The sequence below is a fragment of the Lactuca virosa genome, chromosome 3 (genome assembly GCF_052849685.1).
Source record: "Lactuca virosa cultivar CGN04683 chromosome 3, Lactuca_virosa_CGN04683_v6, whole genome shotgun sequence".
Taxonomy (NCBI): domain Eukaryota; kingdom Viridiplantae; phylum Streptophyta; class Magnoliopsida; order Asterales; family Asteraceae; genus Lactuca; species Lactuca virosa.
The window spans coordinates 270,062,113-270,083,133 of NC_136428.1; the positions used below are offsets into that span (position 1 = coordinate 270,062,113).

Genomic DNA, 21,021 nt, shown 5'->3' on the forward strand with positions numbered 1-21,021 from the left:
GATTCTAACGAGAATTTCAAATGGCCTAATGTACATTGGTTTACCTTTTCACGCTTTCTGAAGCGTATCATTCCCTTCCAAGGTGAGACCTTTAACAGAACGTGGTCACCCACCTGGAATTCCGAGGGTTTTCGTCTCTTGTCTGCGTAGCTCTTTTGTCTATCCCTAGAGGCTTTCAGTCGCTCTTGGATTTGAACGATCTTTTCGGTGGTTTCTCGAATGATCTTTAGGCCAGTGAGAGTGATATCAAGGACTTGCCCTTTAGCTAGCTGCGTGTCACCCACTTCAGCCCAGCATAGAGGGGATCTGCACTTACGGCCATAAAGGGCTTAGAACGGGTAGCCATGATGCTAGAGTGGTAACTATTGCTTTATGAAAACTCGACAAGTGGCAAATGGGTATCCCATGCTTTACTAAATTCGATCACACAGGCTCTCATCATGTCTTCTAGTGTTTGAATGGTTCTCTCACTCTGCCCGTCGGTTTGTGGATGGTAGGATGTACTCATGTCCAGCCTAGTTCCTAGAGATTTCTGTAACGACTGGCAGAATCGCGAGGTGAATCTACTGTCTCTATCCGATATAATAGATACGGGCACACTATGCAGTCGTACTATCTCTCTGATGTATGTTCTGGTTAGTTTCTCCATCTTGTCTGTTTCCTTTATTGGCAGGAAGTGAGCTGATTTGGTTAATCTATCGACGATTACCCAAATAGTGTCATGCCCATCTTTGGTCTTGGGCAACTTAGTTATGAAATCCATTGTAATCCGCTCCCACTTCCACTCAGGTATTTTTGGCTGCTGAAGTAAACCTGAGGGCTTTTGATATTCTACCTTGACTTTGGCGCAAGTTAGACACTTACCTACGTAGGTAGCAATCTCGGCTTTCATGTTAGGCCACCAATAAGGTTTCTTGAGATCCAGATACATCTTATCTGAACCTGGATGAACGGATTATCGAGTTTTGTGGGCTTCATTCATGACAACATATTTGTAGCCACCAAACTTTGGTGTCCAGATCCAGTTCATGAAGTAACAAACTCTGTCACCCTTGATTTCTAAGTTCTTTTCCATTCCTCTTAAGGCTTCATCTGCCACGTTATCCGACTTCAAGGCTTCTAACTGAGCCTCTTTGATCTGTATGGACAGATGTGAATGGATTGTCATGGTTAGTGCCTTCACTCTACGACCTGTGTACTCCTTTCGACTAAGGGAATCTGCTACTACATTGGTTTTTCCGGGATGATAGCGAATTTCGCATTCGTAATCATTGAATAGTTCTACCCATCGTCGCTGTCTCATGCTAAGTTCCTTCTGATCAAAGATGTGTTGGAGACTTTTATGGTCGGTGAAGATAGTGCACTTGGTACCGTAAAGGTAATGCCTCCAGATTTTTAGTGCAAAGACTACAACTCCCAACTCGAGATCATGAGTGGTGTAGTTGACCTCATGTGCCTTTAGCTGTCTCGAGGCATAGGCAATAACCTTTCCTCGATGCATAAGCACACAGCCTAGTCATTTATTAGATGCATCGTAGTAGACTACGAAGTCTTCCGTCCCTTCTGGAAGAGACATGATAGGTGCGCTGCACAGGGCTTGCTTCCGTGTTTGGAATAAAGAGGCTATCCCCAACTAAAAGTTACACCCTTTTGATTCAGGGCAGTAAGAGGTTTAGTGATTCGGGAGAAGTTTTGTATGAATCTGTGGTAATAGCCAGCAAGTCCTAAAAATTAGCGTACCTCTGTTGGCGTACTGGGTGCTGACTAGTTTTCGATTGACTTTATTTTGGATGGGTCCACACGTATCCCTTCTTCGCTGACTAGGTGACCAAGGAAGTTTACCTTCCTAATCCAAAACTCACACTTTGAGAACTTCGCATAAAGCTTTTCCGCCCTTGATGTTTCTAAGACTTGTCTCAGGTGATGGCTATGATCTTCCTTAATTCGTGAGTAAACGAGTATATCATCTATGAATACTATCACTAATTTGTCTAGGAAGGGACGACATACCTGATTCATGAGATCCATGAATACCACGGGTGTGTTGGTTAGACCAAAGGGCATTAGTACAAACTAGTAGCGACCATAACGAGTTCGGAATGTTGTTTTGGGAACATCATTCCCATGGACTCGTAGTTGGTGATACCCAGATCTCAGGTCAATCTAAGAAAAGTAACTGGCTCCTTGGTGTTGATCAAAGAGGTCATCTATTCGTGGAAGAGGATATCGGTTCTTAATGGTAAGTTTGTTCAGCTCGCGGTAATCTATGAACATTCGGAAAGATCCATCCTTCTTCGTAACGAACAGGATCGATGCTCCCCAGGGTGAGAAGTTCGGTCGAATGAATCCCTTACTGATCCGTTCGTTTAATTGGCTGGATAATTCCTGCATCTCTGTCGGTGCTAGGCAATACGGGGATTTGGCTATGGGGGTAGCTCCAGGAATCAAGTCGATTCGGAACTCGACTTAGCGTTCAGGAGGAACTCCTGGAAGATCTTTGGGAAAGATATCAGGGAAGTTACAGACTTCGAGAATGCTCGCGAGGTCTTTTACTTCTTATTTTTCGATGACTACATGAGCTAAGAATGTGTAACACTCTTTATGCAGGTACTTTTGGGATTTGATGCACGAGATGATGCGAAGATTCATACTGGGTTTGTCGCCGTAGATAACGAGGCTTTCGCCGTTTGGCAGGTTAAGGCGAATGGCTTTTTCGTAGCATAGAATATCATCACGGTGAGGACTTAACCAATCCATTCCGATGATGACATCGAAACTTTTTATGGAGACCGGCATAACGTCAATAGGGAAAGAGTAGTCGCTTAGAGTTAGGGTACAGTCTATGAATATGTCGTTAGTGTTCTCTTTCTTCCCTTTAGCCTTTTCGACAGTGAATGTTTCGTTTTGTGATTGTGGTTTGTGTTTGAGTAAGTGTTTGAATTTATGACTAACGAAGCTCCTCTCCGCACCACTATCAAAGAGTATGCGTGCATTAAAGTTATCGAGGAGGAACGTACCCGTGACTATGGTGGAATCCGTTACTGCCTCCTCCTGCCCCATGGCAAGCACTCTTCCGGTGTTGCCAGCATTTCTTGCCTTCAGGCAATCTCTCTTGTAGTGCCCTGTTTCACCCAACCATAGCAAGCCTGACCTACTCCAGCTCCTGTTGTCTGGGCATTAGGTTGCGCTGGTGTCTTGTAGAAACGGGCAGTATGCCCCTTCTTGCTGCTGTTGGAGCATTGCATTTGTTGCACAGTGGAAGGTTTCCAGCATATCGGCTGGGAGGTGTCGGAGCAGCAGGAACAACAATAGGAGTGGTAGCAGCGTGGACTACCACTGTTTGCTGTTTCTTTGAGGGCTCTTGCGAATATTGGCCCTTTCTTTTGTTCCAGTGCTTCTTTTTGTTGCCACTTTCCTTGGGCAGTTCAGGAATAGCTATCACGGAGTCTTGACGATCTCCATGATCTATTAAAGAATGTGTTAGATGCTTGGCACTATCGACAGCTAGTGGATTAGCAGCTAGGACATTTCCCAGAGTCGGGGGAGTTAGTCCCCATATGAATCTCTCCACTTTCTTGCTCTCGGGGGTGACCATCCCGGGGCACAGAAGATCCATGTCGCTAAATCTAGCAGTGTAGGCAACGATGTCAGAGCCCTTCATCTTCAGACTCTAGAGCTCTTGCTCTAGTTTTTTCATTTCGCCCCTCGGGCAGTATTCTGCTAGCATTAGTTCCTTCAAGTCATCCTAACGCATAGCATTGGCTATCGGGAGAGTCAGTGACTTGACTTGGTTATTCCACCAAGTTAGGGCTCTGTCAGTGAAAGTGCATGCTGCAAATTTCACTTTGCTAGATTCGGGGCATGCACAGATCTCAAATATTGATTCGGGTTAAGGCAATAACACCTCTGGTGCCATCGAAAGATTTGGTTTTTCGTTAGTGAAGTCCTTGTAATAAAACTTCCTTGGGTGCGCATGACTATCACCTTGGTTAGAAGGGTTGGCACCACTACCCGCCCCACTGGTACCACTTGCATGGATATGAGTCATGGTGGCTGCCATGGTGCCAGTTACTGCTGCTTAGAAGACAGAAGGATGATACTGAGAAGGGGGTGGATTTGTTGACGGGTTGTTCTTCTTCCTGTTGGACTTCTTTGGAGCCATCTTTCTCTAAAATGATTTAAGAGAAAATGATGATAAGTTCCCTATAGTGGTCGTGAGTCAGGTGATAATGAACAAGATATATCGTATCCTGACTGTTATAGTCTTATATTAAGTTAGTTACAGTGGAAGTCTACTAATATAAGTAAACAATCGCTAACTTCGATTATAGCAACACTTGTAAAGAATTGGTATGGCATGACTCACACTGGGCCTCTCTATAGACCTAGTGTATACGAATTAGGTATAATTATCAAGACCTAAACGTTCTTGTTCTAGTTTTGTAGAATTAGAAAACACTCCTATGGTATTTTAATTTCATGTTTGGTTCTAGAGTTTCTCTTGTATGTATTGTTGGTAGGTTTTAGACTTACTGCAACACCACTATCACTCCCAAACACATGTTGGTCGTATCTCGAATAAATATAGTTGATTGGGATGTATTTATCCCAGATATGATTACATAACTGCCTAGGTTTAACTGCAGTGTCCAACATCTAAATACTTTTGTGTTGTTCTTACTGTGATACTGTTCCTGGTATATATGTATGTTAGTATACCTCTTATAAAATACTTTATATTTAAAAAGTATACTTTTAGTTAGATCACTTCGGCCCCATTGTGTTTATAGTTGTATATCTTTGTAAGGTATGATATACTTAGTTCACTATAAACAATGCTCTGATACCAATCCGTCACACCCCCAAACCGAATGGCGGAAACGTTCGGGGGCGGAGGACGTCATGTACAATATCACAAAAATTGCATGATAGTAATCAAAGCAAACACAACCATTACATTGATAAAATATAGTATTTACATCTGTTCGATACATTCTTTGTGTGACATCAAAATGTATAACAAAATTATAAAAGACGGGACTCTAAAAGCTCCGTCTTCTCAAAACATGTGGGTGTACCTGCCTACCGGTGCCCTGAGAATACAAATGGTTTTGAAAGTGTATCGTAGTAGTGTTTGTTATGAAAACCTTTTTATGAATCCCTGGATACCACCAGTAGTAATGTATAGTAGTGTACTGTATGAAAAACTTTGTATGAATCCCTGGATACCACCAGTAGTGATGTATAGTAGTGTACTATATGAAAACCTTTGTATGAATCCCTGGATACCACCAGTAGTAATGTATAGTAGTGTACTGTAGTTTTATTACTTAAAATAAAACTATTTGAAGAAATGTTAATCGTGTAAACAAATGTTTTAGTTTATATTGTTGTGAGTTTCGTATAACCATGCTTGATATGACTAGTGACCTTTACGACGTTCTTCAGGCGTCGGAAACGTTATGACATTTGTCACCCCAGGCCTGCCAGCCTAACGGTAGCTAACATTTTAGGTTCGGGATTGTCAATCGCGTATAGATCTATACACAAATTCACGTTCTCCCTCCAGGAGACTCTGGTTATATTGTAAAGGATTTAGACCTGTACCCTGGTTGGTACAATGAAGTAGTGCCTTACAACCATGTATTAACTAGTTTACGTGTAGTGTTGTAGTGTTCTCTTGTATTTGAGTGTATGTTCTTGTTTCGTGTTATAGTTTAAGTGTAGTATTTGTCAAACTATACCTATTATAGTTTAAGTGTATGTTCTTGTTTCGTGTTTTGAACTTAGTAAAAGTAATGTAGTGGTTCACAAACTCTACCAATTATAGTTTAAATGTAATGTTCTGCGATGTACTGAAAACCTTTGCAATTTAACTGTATGTAAGTAGTAGTAGTCTGAAACTTGTGATAAACACCCTTTTGGCTCGAAATGTTACAAAAGGGTTATAAATATATAAACATAAATTTTTATAAAATGTAGTGATAAATCGGTTAGAATCAATTGCAAATGGTTTTGAAATCGTTTGAATATTAACACAATAGTCCTTGTGTTTTACTTGTATCCCCCCCCCCCAATAACATTGAAAACAGTGAAAATAGAGGGGTTTGAACACACCTCTAGCGCACGGTTGAGACTGAATAGCGGAACTGTAGAGATGATCCTCGGGCTAGTGTACATGGAATTATCGGTATCCTAGTATTATTTAAACATGTAATCGTATTTAAATTAGCGAAATAAATAATTAAAGTGTTAGACAACACTTAATTTATGTAAGGAATTTCTTACAAAAATTACCGAGAATTGTATGAATTGTTGATGAGGGTTTTCGGTCTAGCTTCCACCGAAATCAGTTTTCGGTCCAAGAAGGTTCTCGGTCAGGAACGAGTTCTTGGCCCAAGGTGTTTTCGGTTGGGAACGTGTTTTCGGTAAGATGAAGATTTGAAGATTGTTCTTGGTGTTCTTGGTATTCGTGGTGAAAATTATGAAGATTCCAAGGATTTTCCTTGAAGGTTTGAAGGTTCTTGTATGAAGTTTGAGAGCAAAATGGGTGTGTTTTCGAGTGAAATAGTGAAGAAATGACATATTTTTCAATGAAAAATACTTGTACCGGTTGAGTTTTCGTCCGGAAAGGGGTTCTCGACCGAAAACGGTTTGATGTCCGAGAGTTCTCAGCCGAAAAGGGTTTTTGGTCCGAGGGTTCTCGGTTCCGAAGGAAAAATGTTAAGTTTTGAGTGTATTTTATCCCAAATACTTATATAAAAACATCATTTATATAATTTAAACCATAATTAACCCTTAAGATCATAATAAAATCAACGTAATTCGAATCTTATTTAAAAGGTCTGATTTGAAAAATAACGGGTTGTTACAATAGAGTTTATATGTTTTATTGTTTAAAAGATATAAATAAATATGAAAATAAGGGTTAGAATTTGTTTTCCCTTTTTTTATAAATACAAAATTAACTTGTAAGGGCAATATAGTCTTTTTATGTATGGTAAAGTATGAATTATGTATAATTAAACTACCGAGGGTTGAAGCATGCAAATTTAAACCAAACGAGGGATGGTCCGACTTAATTTTTGAAAATAGGGACCAGACATGCCTTTTGGCACCTACATGAGGGACGATTCGTGTAATTTACTCTAAACTCTTAATACAACAAGCCAAACTCGCAAACCCCCAGATCTGATCTAAATGAATGTCTTGATGGAGAAAGTCTCAGACTGTATCCATTTGCATGGCTAGAATGAGCACAACCACAAACCCTAAGTCTATAAAACCAACGTTTGCTAAAGAACTAATGCATGGATGGATAAGAGTGCCCAAGCTCTCATTTTTATGACCTTATAACCTCAAAAACATTAGAAGGAGGCATTCAAATGGTCTGGAGTAACCTATACTCACAAGGACCAAGATTATGGGGACAAAAGCATAAAACTCACAACCATACTAGATCTAACATGTACAATCATCAAGATGAAATATTTATACCTTCCAGAGAGAGATGTTAGCTTGCAAACACCAGATCTACACACCTTGAAACTTCCTACTTGGTTCTACAAACAACTTCTTCCTTCAAGGAGCACACAAAACACTCTAAAAGCTCCAAAGCTCATAATTGGTGGCTAGGGTTTCAAAGGAAAATATTAGTAGGATGGAGGCTGATCATGGGGATGATCTCTAGGAGTTAGAGTCCTTAAATAGGGCTCAAAACCATAGGGTTAAGGTTTCGGTCTGCAACGGCTACGCCCAGCGTAGTGTAACAGCCGTATATTCAGGCTAGACAAATAAGTTATTATAAGCCATAATAATAACTTTTAAAGCGGGGTTATTTAGGATAAATAATCTTAACCAAGTTATAGTATATGTGACAAGGATTCCCTACATATAAAGAACGTTGAACTCCGACATCGTCTGAATAAGTTATGCTTCTTCGAAGTTTTGCGATTAAACCGACACGGCTCTGTGTATCGTAAAAAGTGAATTTTTGATAAATTATTTTTTAGCCTAAAAGGTCTAAGAGAAAGTCGTAGTAGTCGTTAAACTGACAACTTGCATGCAGAGAATGTTCAAATCCGACTTCGTGAGAGGAAGTTATAATTTTTCGAAGTTTCAACACAGTAGTACATGACTCAGAAACCGAAGTAGATATCAACTTATTAGGAAAAACAATCTAAACAAAACTTAAATATCTCATCCATATGATTTCGTTGATATAAAGACAGTCAATAACGGATATCGATGACAAAGTTATGAATTTTTAACGGACTTTAACAGTCTAAGTCTGTTAAAAATATAGCTTTAAAAATAAATTCGAAATTAGCCGACGGAGTCTAAATGAAAGTTATAGATCTCATCGAGAGATTTCCATGGATATAAAGAACGTCAAAAACGGAGCTTCTATGAAGAAGTTACGTCATTTTGAAAATCTAGAAATACGCGTGCACGCGAAGCATGCGGTGTGCACGACTACGTGACACGTTCTGCAGGCGACACGTGGCATGGTCGGCTGGCCAATCTTTGAAGAGGCAAGGTGGCCTGGCACCATGAGGTTTGGACACGTGGCACCATAAATATACAAAATCTGGCACCTTCTAGAAGAGTTCTACGCGGACGAACGAGGGGACGACACATGGCAAAAGCCCAAAAGAGCCAGCACCACCGTAGTGCGCAACGCGCATGCGTAGAGTGCACAGCGCGCAATGTTTTTCTTGCCTATAAATAGTCGGCTGTGTATATACTTTCACCCGCACACCCCTACACACATTCTCTCTCGATTATTCTTCACTTTAAGGCCATTTTTCTTGTGTTTCTGGCTTACGGAAAAGCCCTACGATGCCTATGAGTATGCTTCAGAGTAGTAACATTCGATTAGGAGATCCCAAGTCAGTATTATGACCGTTTAGATTCTGGTTTTCATCGAAAATCTCTATAAATTAAGCTACACTCTAGTCTTTTCAATTTAACTTACATTTATAGTCATATGTCGTTATTATGAACCTATAAATAAGATTTATGAGTAATTTTCCAAGTCGTTATACTGATGGATCTACTTAGGGGAGAGGTGTCTAGAATGGTTATGTTGGCTTGGTTGTTAGATTTCAGAAAATCTATATGTCAAATTGATCCTGCCTCCCAATTGTCCTGCCTGGCTAATCCTTACTTGATAGATTGTGATGTGGACATTGGGATTAGTGAGAATGTAGACTATTATTAGTCACCAAGATCATTAGACTAAGACTATGTATTAATCATACATAGTTCATGTCAATGGAATGTCTAGGTGTTAAGGCGAAGCGCTGCCCTAACTTAGAGTCACCTGCCTCTGTCAGTTGACTGCATAGTTACCTTCTACTTACACATAGATATCAAGTATTTAATTTTCCTAAATGTTATATGTGCTTAATATATGAGAATCTGATATCTGTGTTACATGAGATAATGATTTTTCTTAATTATCATATATGTTCTTAATTATCATATATGTATTTTACTGTACTCATAATACATTGTGTAGGACGGGTAGAAATAGATAAGAGAAATGAGATAACAGTTAGGGACCATAAGAGTAGAGATAACGGTGAGAGACCATAAGAGAAAAGAGATAATGGTGAGAAACCATACTCGAGATAGATTAGTGGTGAGAGACCATGCCATAGATAGGGCAAAGAGACCATGCCTAACAGAGGTTAGTCATCAAGCAGAGTATTAATGGCGACCATGAACTATTCTAGACAGTCCAGTGGAACACCAGAAGACTTGCAATATGTAGGTGTTAGTGAAATCACACAAATCGAGAATATAGATTGTGCATTTATTTGAGTACTCTATTTTTCCATGGTTACCTTATCAATACGTAACCCTTAGGGTAGAACCCGAGAGAGAGAGAGAGAGAGAGAGAGAGAGAGAGAGAGAGGGAGAGAGAGAAAGAGAGAGAAAAAAGAAATGAAGTAACGGGAATGGGTAATCGGGTTAACTGTTGGGTGTGAATTCTATAAAGAGATAAATTATATTATTGTGGGTTGAAAACCCTATGTACTCACCTGGTTTCACAACCTGACCCACTCAGTTGATTGTATCACAAGTAATTATATATGATGATATAGGTATATGTCGAGAGATTCAAAGGAGATATAGACTATTAGTATAAAGAGATGTTGTAAGTCTCCATTTATGCTTATGTTCTTGTATTGGTAATGACATCCCTAGTTTTATAAATAAAATAAATTTCTTGGAAATATCTTGATAATATTATTATCTTATTTGTGGGACAAATTCCACAAAGTAAATCTTTTTAAAATGATACTCTAATTTAATAAGCATAATCAAATCAGTCTTTTCTGACCGTAAAAATAGGGATGTCACAGTTGATATCAAAGCATTAGTTTAAGTGAACAAGGAGTAATGATTTATTTCTAGACTTAAACTAATAATGTTGAGCGATGATTGTGAGATGAGTATCTATTATATTATAGGTAGTACACCAAAATTGAAACTACCACTAACTTGCTTTAGGATTAGATGCCTAATTTGCTTTTATGTGCTAAATGAGTTATGCTATAGCATGCCTTAGGATTGCTTATCTAGGATGCTATTATTAGGTAGAAGTTAAGGTATGTTGCTGACCTAGGAACTAGGAAATTTTATGTGTTTAGGTTTCTAAACGTTTAATTACGGTATTAGAACTGGCATATAACTTTTCAGAGTAATAAGAGGCATATAACTTTTCAGAGTAATAAAAAGAATTACACACCTAAACCTTCCCTATCCATATTCTCGTCACCGTACACTAAATTCTTGCTTCGGTGTACAGAATGTCATGATGAGGACACGTAGTAGACTAGGAAACAATAACGAAAGTCGTCAACCTGAGCCTTGAATAGTTGAGCGTGCACCTGAAGTTGTACTAGTAGCTAAACCTGTCACAATGGCAATGCTTAGGGATCTGTTAGCCGAGCAAAGAAAGGAAATGATGTAGATGGTCCAGGAGAATGGAAGAGAGCCTACTGCACCAACGTAAGCTTGAAGAGGAGCCTTCTGAAGAAGGAAACTATAGTAGAACTGTTAGTCGTGTTGAACCCCAAGTAGTAAGGAGACACCACCCTAATGGAGGAGACGGAAAGGATTGGTGTAAGTATAAGGACTTCATGAATGCTAAGCCACTAAGTCATTCAGGAAGCCTAACAATAATAGAAGTTATGGATTAGATCTTTGAAATGGAGATGGTATTTGATAGTTGCGACTACGACAAAAGACGATCTTTGTTGTAAGGAAACTAAAGACTGACATGTTGAGTTGGTGGAAGCTATTGGTTGTTACAATGCCCAAAGGAGAGGCCATCAATATGTCATGGGAAAAACTCTTAGAATAGTTGAAAAGGCAGTACTGTTCAGAAATAGACCTATTGGAGATGAACAACGAGTTCTAGAATTTGAAGAAGGGAAAATTAAGTGTCATTGAGTACGCCAATACTTTCACAAAGAAGTTGAAGTTATTTCCCTACTTGGTGACCAATGAACTCTCCAAGATATAGATGTTTGCTAACGTACTACCAGTGGACTTTGGTCTAACGGTGAAGATGGCAACCGCTTTAAAGGATGTTATCAGAGCAGCTAAGAACGTATAGACCCAAATTAGAGAGAATGGTCTGGAGAAGGTGGAGGTTAGAGAAAAGAGGAAGTTGGAGGGATCTTCAAGACTCGTTATGAAGATTAAGTCCTCAAAGTCTGAAGATCAGAAGCTTGGAAGTGACACAACGAGGTGGTGTGACAAATGCAAAAAGAAGCACTTTGGGGAATGCATTGAAGGAGTGACCTGTTACAAGTTCGGGAAAACTGGTCACTATGCTAATGAATGCATGGCCAAGATGGAAGTTTGTTTCAAGTTTGGTGAAGAATGACACCTCAAGCAAGACCGCCCGAAGAAGGAAGGAACTACAAGGTCGAATGCTCTGCCAAAGCCAAGAGGGAGGTCATATTTTATTGGACTTGATGAGGCAACAAGAAGGCAAGAGTTGGAGCTGCTTGTTTAGAGTACTTGAGGGAGGGAGATAAATAATAAGGATTATCCTATGTAGCCTATTGAGCATGGAAAACTCAAATAAATGTTGTAATCGTTTCCAAGAAACAATATATTTTCCTAAATTATGTTATGTGTTTTTTGTGTGATTTCCTTTTTGTCATAACTTAGTGGACTGCAAGACACTAGTTGGGACAAGTATGAGTAGGTGTCAAAAGTAATAGAGGCCTATACTACCGGAAGCACAGGACTCACACTTAGATCAAGGAAAGTCACAAGGTTGCTAAGACTCTAGTAAATGACCTATTTTCATTTCCATCATTACCTTTGTTTCAGTGATGATTCATGTTCCGAACCTAGTCGTCATATCAAATCAAGTCCGACTAATCTACGAAGTATATTCGATGTAGTGTTCGACTTTAGTCAAAGATCGAAGAAGGAAAGGATCGGGGCAATAGACAGACAGATTGTAAATTATCGTTAGATCTTAGCAGCAGTAGCTAGAGATCGCTACCTGTTAGTATGTGATTATATCACATTATTACACGAAGAAAGGTACCCTTCGTGATAGAGTATGACTTAAAAAGACATGGTTCGAACCATTGCAGCTTAAGATGAGAGGTCTTTAGAACATGGTTTATCGGTCTGTTATGGTAGTTAAAGACCTTATCTTAGATTAAGTCAATTCTAAGAAGGAGAAGAGCCCCCAATAGCGATCGAATAGAAGGAATAGGATTGAGCACCATAAATATTCAAGAAGTCTATGAGTTGGAAATTGAATAGAAAAGACATAAGGGTTACGATCATCACCTGAGATGGAAAGGTGATGTATGGAGTCATTATACGAGCCTTATTTTGTTGATGATTCTGGGACGTAATCATCCTAACGGGGAGATAAGTGCAACACCCGAAATTCGGGCAAGACAAATAAGTTATTATAAGCCATAATAATAACTTTTAAATAGGGGGTTATTTAGGATAAATAATATTAACCACATTATAGTATATGTGACAACGATTCCCTACATATAAAGAACGCTGAAATCCGACTTCGTGTGAAGAAGTTATGCTTCTTCGAAGTTTCGCGATTAAACCGGCACGGCTCTGTGTATCGTAAAAAGTGAATTTTTGATAGATTGATTTTTAGCCTAAAATTTCTAAATGAAAATTTGTAGTAGTCGTTAAACCGAGAGCATGCAAATAGAGAACATCCAAATTTGACTTCGTGTGAGGAAGTTATGATTTTTCGAAGTTTCGACACAGTAGTATACGACTCAGAAACCGAAGTAGATATCGGTTGATTGTTAGGAAAAACAATCTAAACGAGAGTTGAAGATCTCATCCATATGATTCTGTCGATATAAAGACAGACGTGAACGGATATCATATGAAAAAGTAAAGAACTTTTAACGGACTTTAACAGTCTAAGCCTGTTAAAAATATAGCTTTAAAAATAAAATCAAAATTAGCTGAAGGAGTTTAAATGAAAGTTGTAGATCTTGTCGAGAGCTTTCCATGGATATAAATAACGTCAAAAACGAAGCTTGTATGAAGAATTTACGTCATTTTGGAAATCTGGAAGTTTGTGTACGCCCGAAGCTCGCGGCGCGCACGACGACGTGGCACGTTCCGGAGGCGACATGTGGCATGGTCGGCTGCCCAATCTTTAAGGAGTCAAGGTGAAGTGGCACCACGAGATTTGGACACGTGGCACCATGAAGATACAACACGCGGCATCTTATAAAAGAGGCATATGCGAACGAGTGAAACGGCGACACGTGGCAGAAGCTCCGAGGAGCCAACATCACCCTAGTGCGCGGCGCGCATGCCTAGAGTGGTCGGGGTGTAATGTTTTTCTTGCCTATAAATAGATGGTTTCGTATATATTTTCACCCCCACACCCATACACACATTATCTCTCGTGTATTCTTCACTTTTAGGCCATTTTTCTTGAGTTTTTGGCTTATGGTGAAGCCCTACGACTCCCCTGAGTACGCGTCTGAGTAGTAACCTTGGAGTAGGAGATACTGAGTCAGTATTCTGGCCGTTTAGATTCTCGTTTTCATCAAGAATCTCTATAAGTTAGGCTACACTCTAGTCTTTTTAGTGTAACTTATATTTATAGTCATAAGTCGTTGTTATGAACCTAAAAATAAGATTTATCAATAATTTTCCAAGTCGTTTTAATGATTGATCTACCTAATAGGTGTCTAGAATGGTCATGTTGGATTATTTGTTAGATTTCAAAAAAGCTATATACCGAAATGATCATTCATCTTAAGTGTCCTTCCTGGCTGATCCTTACTTGATAGATCCTGATATAGACATTAGGATTAGTCAGGATCTAGACTATTATTAGTCACTAGGATCATTAGACTAAAACTCTGTATTAATCATACTTAGCTCACGTCAAGGTGTTAAGGCAACGCGCTGCCCTAACTTTTAGTCACCTATCTATGTCAGGTGAGTGTATAGTTACATTCAACTTACACATAGATATCAAGTATTTAATTTTCCTAAATGCTTTATATACTTATTATATGAGTTTTTGATATTTATGTTACATGAGATAATGATTTTTCTAAATTATCATATGTATTTTTATCGTACTCATAATATATTGTGTAGGATGGGTAGAAAGAAATAAGAGAAATGAGATAATAGTTAGGGACCATAAGAGTAGAGATAAAGATGAGAGACCATAAGAGAAAATAAATAATGGTGAGAAACCATACTAGAGATAGATTAGTGATGAAAGACCATGCCCAACAGAGATCAACCATCAAGCAAAGTATTGATGGTGACCATAGACTCTTCTAGACAATCCAATAGAACACTAGCACACGTACAATTTGTAGGTGTTAATGAAATCACACAAACCGAGAGTATGGATTGTGGATTCATTTGACTACTCTATTTTTCCTTAGTTACCTTATCAATGTGTAACCCTTAGGGTAGAACCAGAGAGAGGGAGGGAGAGAGAGAGAGAGAGAGAGAGAGAGAGAGAGAGAGAGAATGAATGAATGAAAGAAAGAAAGAAATGGAGTAACGGGAATGGGTGATCGGGTTAACTGTTTGGTGTGAGTTATATATAGACATAAATTATATTATTGTGGGTTGAAAACCTTATGTACTCACCAGGTTTCACAATATGACTCACTCAGTTTATTGTATCACAGGTAATTATATATGATGATATATGTATCTACCGAGAGATTCAAAGGAGAGATAGACTATTAGTATAAAGAGATGTTGTAAGTCTTCATTTATGCTTATGTTCTTTTTATTAATGATAACATCTCGAGTTTTATAAATAAAATACATTTCTTGGAAATATCTTGATTATATTATTATCATATTTTTGGGACAAATTCCGCAAAGTAAATGTTTTTCAAATGATACTCTAATTTAATATGCATAAACAAATCAGTCTTTTCTGGCCGTAAAAATACGGATGTCACACGTAGCTAGCGTAGGTCATTAAACGTGCGTCCAGAATTCAGCACCTATGCCCAACGTAAGGGTTTTCCTACGCCCATCATAGGGAAAAATTCCCAATTTTCAATCCAATTTCAAACAGCCATAACTTCTTCTCAACTTCGTTTTTGGCGTTCTTTATATGCACGAAAAGATATTGGCGAGCCCCACAATTATATCTAGATACTTTTGTCTCAACACATGTCGAGCTCAAACAATAATCCATGAAAAAAGCTCGACATATAACTTTTTCCATTTTACCCCTTTGGTTCCAACACCTAAATCAAATGCTTAGATCTCATAACCATTATTATCAACATTCAATAAGGTATAAACTTTATTACCTTGAAGACCAAAATCTTTTTTCGATCGAATTCCGGCCCGATGTCCTGAAATTAAAACATTACGAAAGCTAAGTGTTACAAGAATTGCTAAATCCTTCATCATTTGATCTTCATTCACTTGCTTACGAAGAAAATCCAAGTGCTCTCGTTACACTTCAACCTTTTGTAATGCGATTAGATTTTGTTGGTCGAACGTTTCTTATATTTTCGCCAACTCTTGTGCCCTTCTCTCGGCTTCGTCTGCGTTCGTTGAGCGTGCTTCGCTTTGTTGAACAAGATCGGTCGACGTGAGGGGGCAGAGATCTCTTCGATGTCGTCGGGGATGTCATCCGTGCCGACACTGAAGTCGATGTTAGTTTGTGCGTAGGAAACATCAAACGAACTTGATTTGCAAGACCTCTTTGATTGTACCTCTGACGATGTTGGAGTTTTAAGCCATTTTTTATCAACTCTCACAATCCCTCATATTTTGTCATACTCGAAAATGTGACCCATTTCCACTTGATATTGCTTCCTCGTGGCTTTGAACACATCGAAGTCATTCGCACCACTTTGCTTTTGTGAACCGTTTCGTGCGTTGGTTGTGTGGTTGTTTGTGGCATGGAAGCGAAAGTATTGAAAACGTTTTATTGAAGGTTTGAGTTTTGTTCCATGTAGGGCAATGTAGGAAATTGAATTGGTGTGAGACATGATTAAAAAACTTTCCTTGAAATGAAACTTAGGGTGAGTTTTGAGTGTTGAGTAGGTTCATATTGCTCACGTATTGTGCGAACCCCATGAGAACAGATGTATTTTTGTTTGGTGGAGGGGTGTTCGGGTTGTGCTTCATAGCTTGATTGAAAGAAAAATGTGGTTGATTTTTGTATAAAATGAGATAAATAGAAGAATGGTGTAGGTGATATATATATATATATATATATATATATATATATATATATATATATATATATATATGTGTGTGTTCTTATATGTAACGTAAAAATTTAATATATATATATATATATATATATATATTTTTTTTTTTTTTTTTGTGCCAGTTGTGAGCAATCATTTGACCGTTCATTCTAAAAAATCGCCGTTACAATTCGTGATCGCTGCAACGGGAGGCGGCATAGTTGGGATTGCGTTCATGCGTTATGGCACCATAAAGGAGCTGTCACGTTAGCAGTAACAACCCTTCACATGCCCATAACGGACGGTCCCATAACGGACAGTCTTAGTAAAGATATATGGAGATCAATTCATTGTTAGGAATCGTGTAACTGGAGATCGGATATACTTTTGTTAAGCTTTTTTCATGCCATATATAGTTGAAATGTCAATAGTGGATGGTTGTACTTGCAGTGGATGGTTGTACTTGTAGGTTGCTACCAATTAAAAACTTTGAAGTTGCATGCTAGCTTGAGTTGGCCATTAGTCCATGTGGTCATGCAATGGTATGCGTGTCTTTCTTTACAGTTTAAGTCTCAATTATTGTGGAAAATTTAATAACGCATGTGCCCCCTACGTATTTTATATTCATCATGTTATCTTTTTATCTACGTGTAAGGAAATCTTGGCCATACAACCCCCTCCCCTTCTCTCCTGACGTGAACTTAGTGCTTAAAACCTACGTTGCAGTGATATATATAATAATATTAAAAGATATATACATCGTGTTTTTTGAGATGTAGAAGAAGAATCGCCCACAAATAGTGCTACTGTTGAATAATGATTTTTGAATTTAAAGTATACAAATTCTAAGATAGACAGCGGTTTTGTTTTTATTTGTCGAGTAATTCTACGCCCCAATAATAACTATATAAAAAATAATAATAACTACCTTTCAATAATAATTAAACATAAAAAATTATATATATCGTGGCTTTTCAGACGTAGAAAATGAACCGCCTATAACTATATAGTAGTCTCATAAATGCATCTTAAAGCTCAGTGTTTTCTTTCTTAATTTATGAACATAAAGTATACAAGATCTTTGAATCTAGCTCCACGGTAGACAATTAGTATGTTTGTAGGATAAATGAACTACTTGAATCATAATGTTGTCGAAAATACTCATGTGAGATATTATTGATTGTAAACTTATTTCATCTCGTATTTGTTTAGTGAAACGGAATACGTGGTGCACATGTGCTTGTTCTCATCTGAGTAGTCTTATAATTATTTGTGAACTAGCTTGTATCGACTTGTTCATGGATTTTAACAAAAGTTCGACAATAGAGGGAATCATTTTTATTATATTATTTAAAAGAATTCCATAAAAATAATCCAATTAAATGGCCATAAAATACGCTTAACATTTCAATAAAATTACAAACATACCTTTTATTGTTTTCTATTTGATTCAAGAAGATGGCATATACATGATAAATTAAATAACACAAATAGTAGACGATAAATAAAAAGGTTGTAGGATGTAGACATTTAATATTAACTTGTACTTTCAAATAAATTCTTCTTTATCTTGCTATCTTGACAGGTGGCAGCAGTCCGTTGCTGTCTCCTCCGTATGAACACCTTCAACCCGCCGTCCATATGCGCCGTCAATAACGGCAAATACACCGCCTCCTCCCTTGAAACCACCGGTCTGATCTCGAACCGTTTCACGATCGAAGCTACAACATAACTCATCTGAACATTAGCCAGCCCTTTCCCAATACAAACCCTTGGACCGGCATGGAAAACCGGGAACTTGAACGGCGACACCTCCTTCAAATACAATGTCCCTCCATTCTCATCCGGCTTACAATCAAACCACCGGTCCGGTCTAAACTCAAACCGGTCCATCCCCCATATCTTCTCCATCCTCCCCATTCCGTATGGAAAATACGTTACCCTATCGCCGGCTTTCACCGGAGTCCCGTCCGGCAACACGTCGTCATAGACGGCGTGCTTCGAGTCCCAAGCAACCGGTGGGTATAGCCTCATGGTTTCACAAAGACAAGCCTGTAAATACTTCATTTCTTTAAGGTTTTCATATTCATCTTCTTTGAATTTAAACCCTATTTCATTTACAAGCTTTTCTTCTACCTGGGAATGCCGGGAAAGTGCATAAAAAAGCCATGTCATCGCCGCCGACGTCGTGTCTCTTCCGGCCATGATGAAACTGATTAACATATCCCTTATAACGTCTTCACTCACACCATCCATTATCATTCTACTTAATAAATCTTTACTTTCAGATTTAGTTATGTTTTTCTTTCGTTCATCAACTATTTTGCTTATGAAGTCATGAATCTTTTTCACGGAATCTTTTAAGACTTTCTCCGACCCAACTCCCAACACTTTCTTTAACTTCCAAGCGGTGGAGATGGGTGTTGCCTCCCGTTTTGCGCTTATCTCCCCCGCCTTGTCAAACGCTTTCAAGATTTCCACTTCGTCGGAGAAACAATGTTCATCTCCCAAACAACATGGATCAAACCCTGATGAGAGTCTACAAACTATATCAAACCCCAGCCGTCTCAACACCTCCTGTAAGTCCACCGCCTTACCGCCGGCCAGAGAATCTAGTAACGGAAAAAGCTTCATTTTTACAGATTCCTTCACGATGGTTTCCACATGCTCTTTCAACGATTTGGAGGAGAACTGGTGGCTTGCTAACTTACGCTGAGCGTGCCAGAGCTCTCCATCGACGTTGAAAATCCCACACCCAAGAAAATCATTAAGAATATCAGTGAAAGGCTTTCCTTTTGGGAAGTTAATGAAATTTGTTTTAAGCATGTATTCAACATTATCTGGGTTGGCCGTAATGATGGTTTTCCGAGCACCAAGGCGGCGTATCGCCACCGTCTGGGTTGGTGATGCAGAGAGTAGATCCGTGTACCACGACAGCAGACGGTGGCGGTTCTTGTAGAAGGAAATCAGGCAGCCAATGACAGGGTAAGTTGGCGGTGCATCATCACCGGGCAGCAGTGGGAGGAGGAAGCACCGGAGTTTATGGAATAACGTTGCATTGTAAATCAAGCAGCAGTACGTAATTGCAGAAAGAAGAGAGCATAGTGCGAAGAAAGAAGAGAATGGTGTTTCCATGTTGGTAGGCCAAAAGCATTTGCCATACAAATGGGTGACACTATCTACAGAAAAATATAGGATGGTCTTTATTTAGATAATTTTTCTTTTTCTAGTTCTAGAGTTTATAATTTCTAGAATAAATTACATAAACCGTTCATTGGTCGGATAATGTGCAAGTTGTCTTTTATCTATTACTTTCGCTAGAACAATCTTTCTACTTTGTTTTTTTGTTTGGGTTTTAGTCATATTCAATTCAAAATGCAAGACTTTCTGAAAGGCTTTTTAATGATTTATGTATCATTTATAACTTATTATAAACAAAACAAGCCCTACCCACAAAGCTTTTCTCACCATCCCTCTCCTTCCCTTTCAGTCTCTTCCGCAATCACCACAACATATCCTAGCCATTTACTATTTGGGTGTGAACACTTTATTAGAATGGTCAGAGAGAATGTCCTCCTGATGAGTGAATGATCGATGGGAAAAAGAATATCCTACCGGTGAGTGAAGGGCAATAAAGAGAATGATCTCCTCGTTCAAGACAATGCTTCGTTTGCAAAATAATTCTATGTCCACAATGTGGTCGGGCATTTGGCAAAGTGATCAGGCATTTTGGAGCATGCATTGGAGCATCCGACTAAGATGAAAGTGACAAAGTGTTGCAACCAAGTTCATAAGTACTTGTTGGAGAACTAGTATTCGACAGAACATATCTCAAGATCACTTCATACTTAGCTATCATGCGTGATACTTGATAAATGTAATATCTTTGTATTCTTAGACTTGAGATATATAATTTGGACTTGAGTGTAGGGAATGCTATGTTTTGATATGGTTAAACGTCGTTTTTTTTTACCAAACAGTTATAAAGGATATTATTAGGTATAATATGAACTACAACAGAGGTGTATGTAGTCAAAAAGGGATTTGTTCCTTTTATGTGTTGACAGTTAAATATCTAAGGCGTCTTACTAAAAGTTGAACAGTAAAAGAAATTGATTGCAATCCATATATCATGTTCAACATGATGTCTTATCTTATACATCAAATTGATTGAAAAATGGATAACTGATAACTTATCTTATACATCAATTGAAGCTTTGAGCTTTTTGGGAATTGGATTGAATGTCATATCTACGTATGTTATTAGGGCACTAAAACGTTG

The 21,021-nt window shown here is 38.5% G+C and overlaps 1 pseudogene; it reads right to left on the reverse strand.

The window, feature by feature from the left end:
* Window positions 1-18,144: 18,144 nt before the first annotated feature.
* LOC145167188 (cytochrome P450 94B3 pseudogene) lies at window positions 18,145-19,955 on the reverse strand (annotated as a pseudogene).
* Window positions 19,956-21,021: the final 1,066 nt, after the last annotated feature.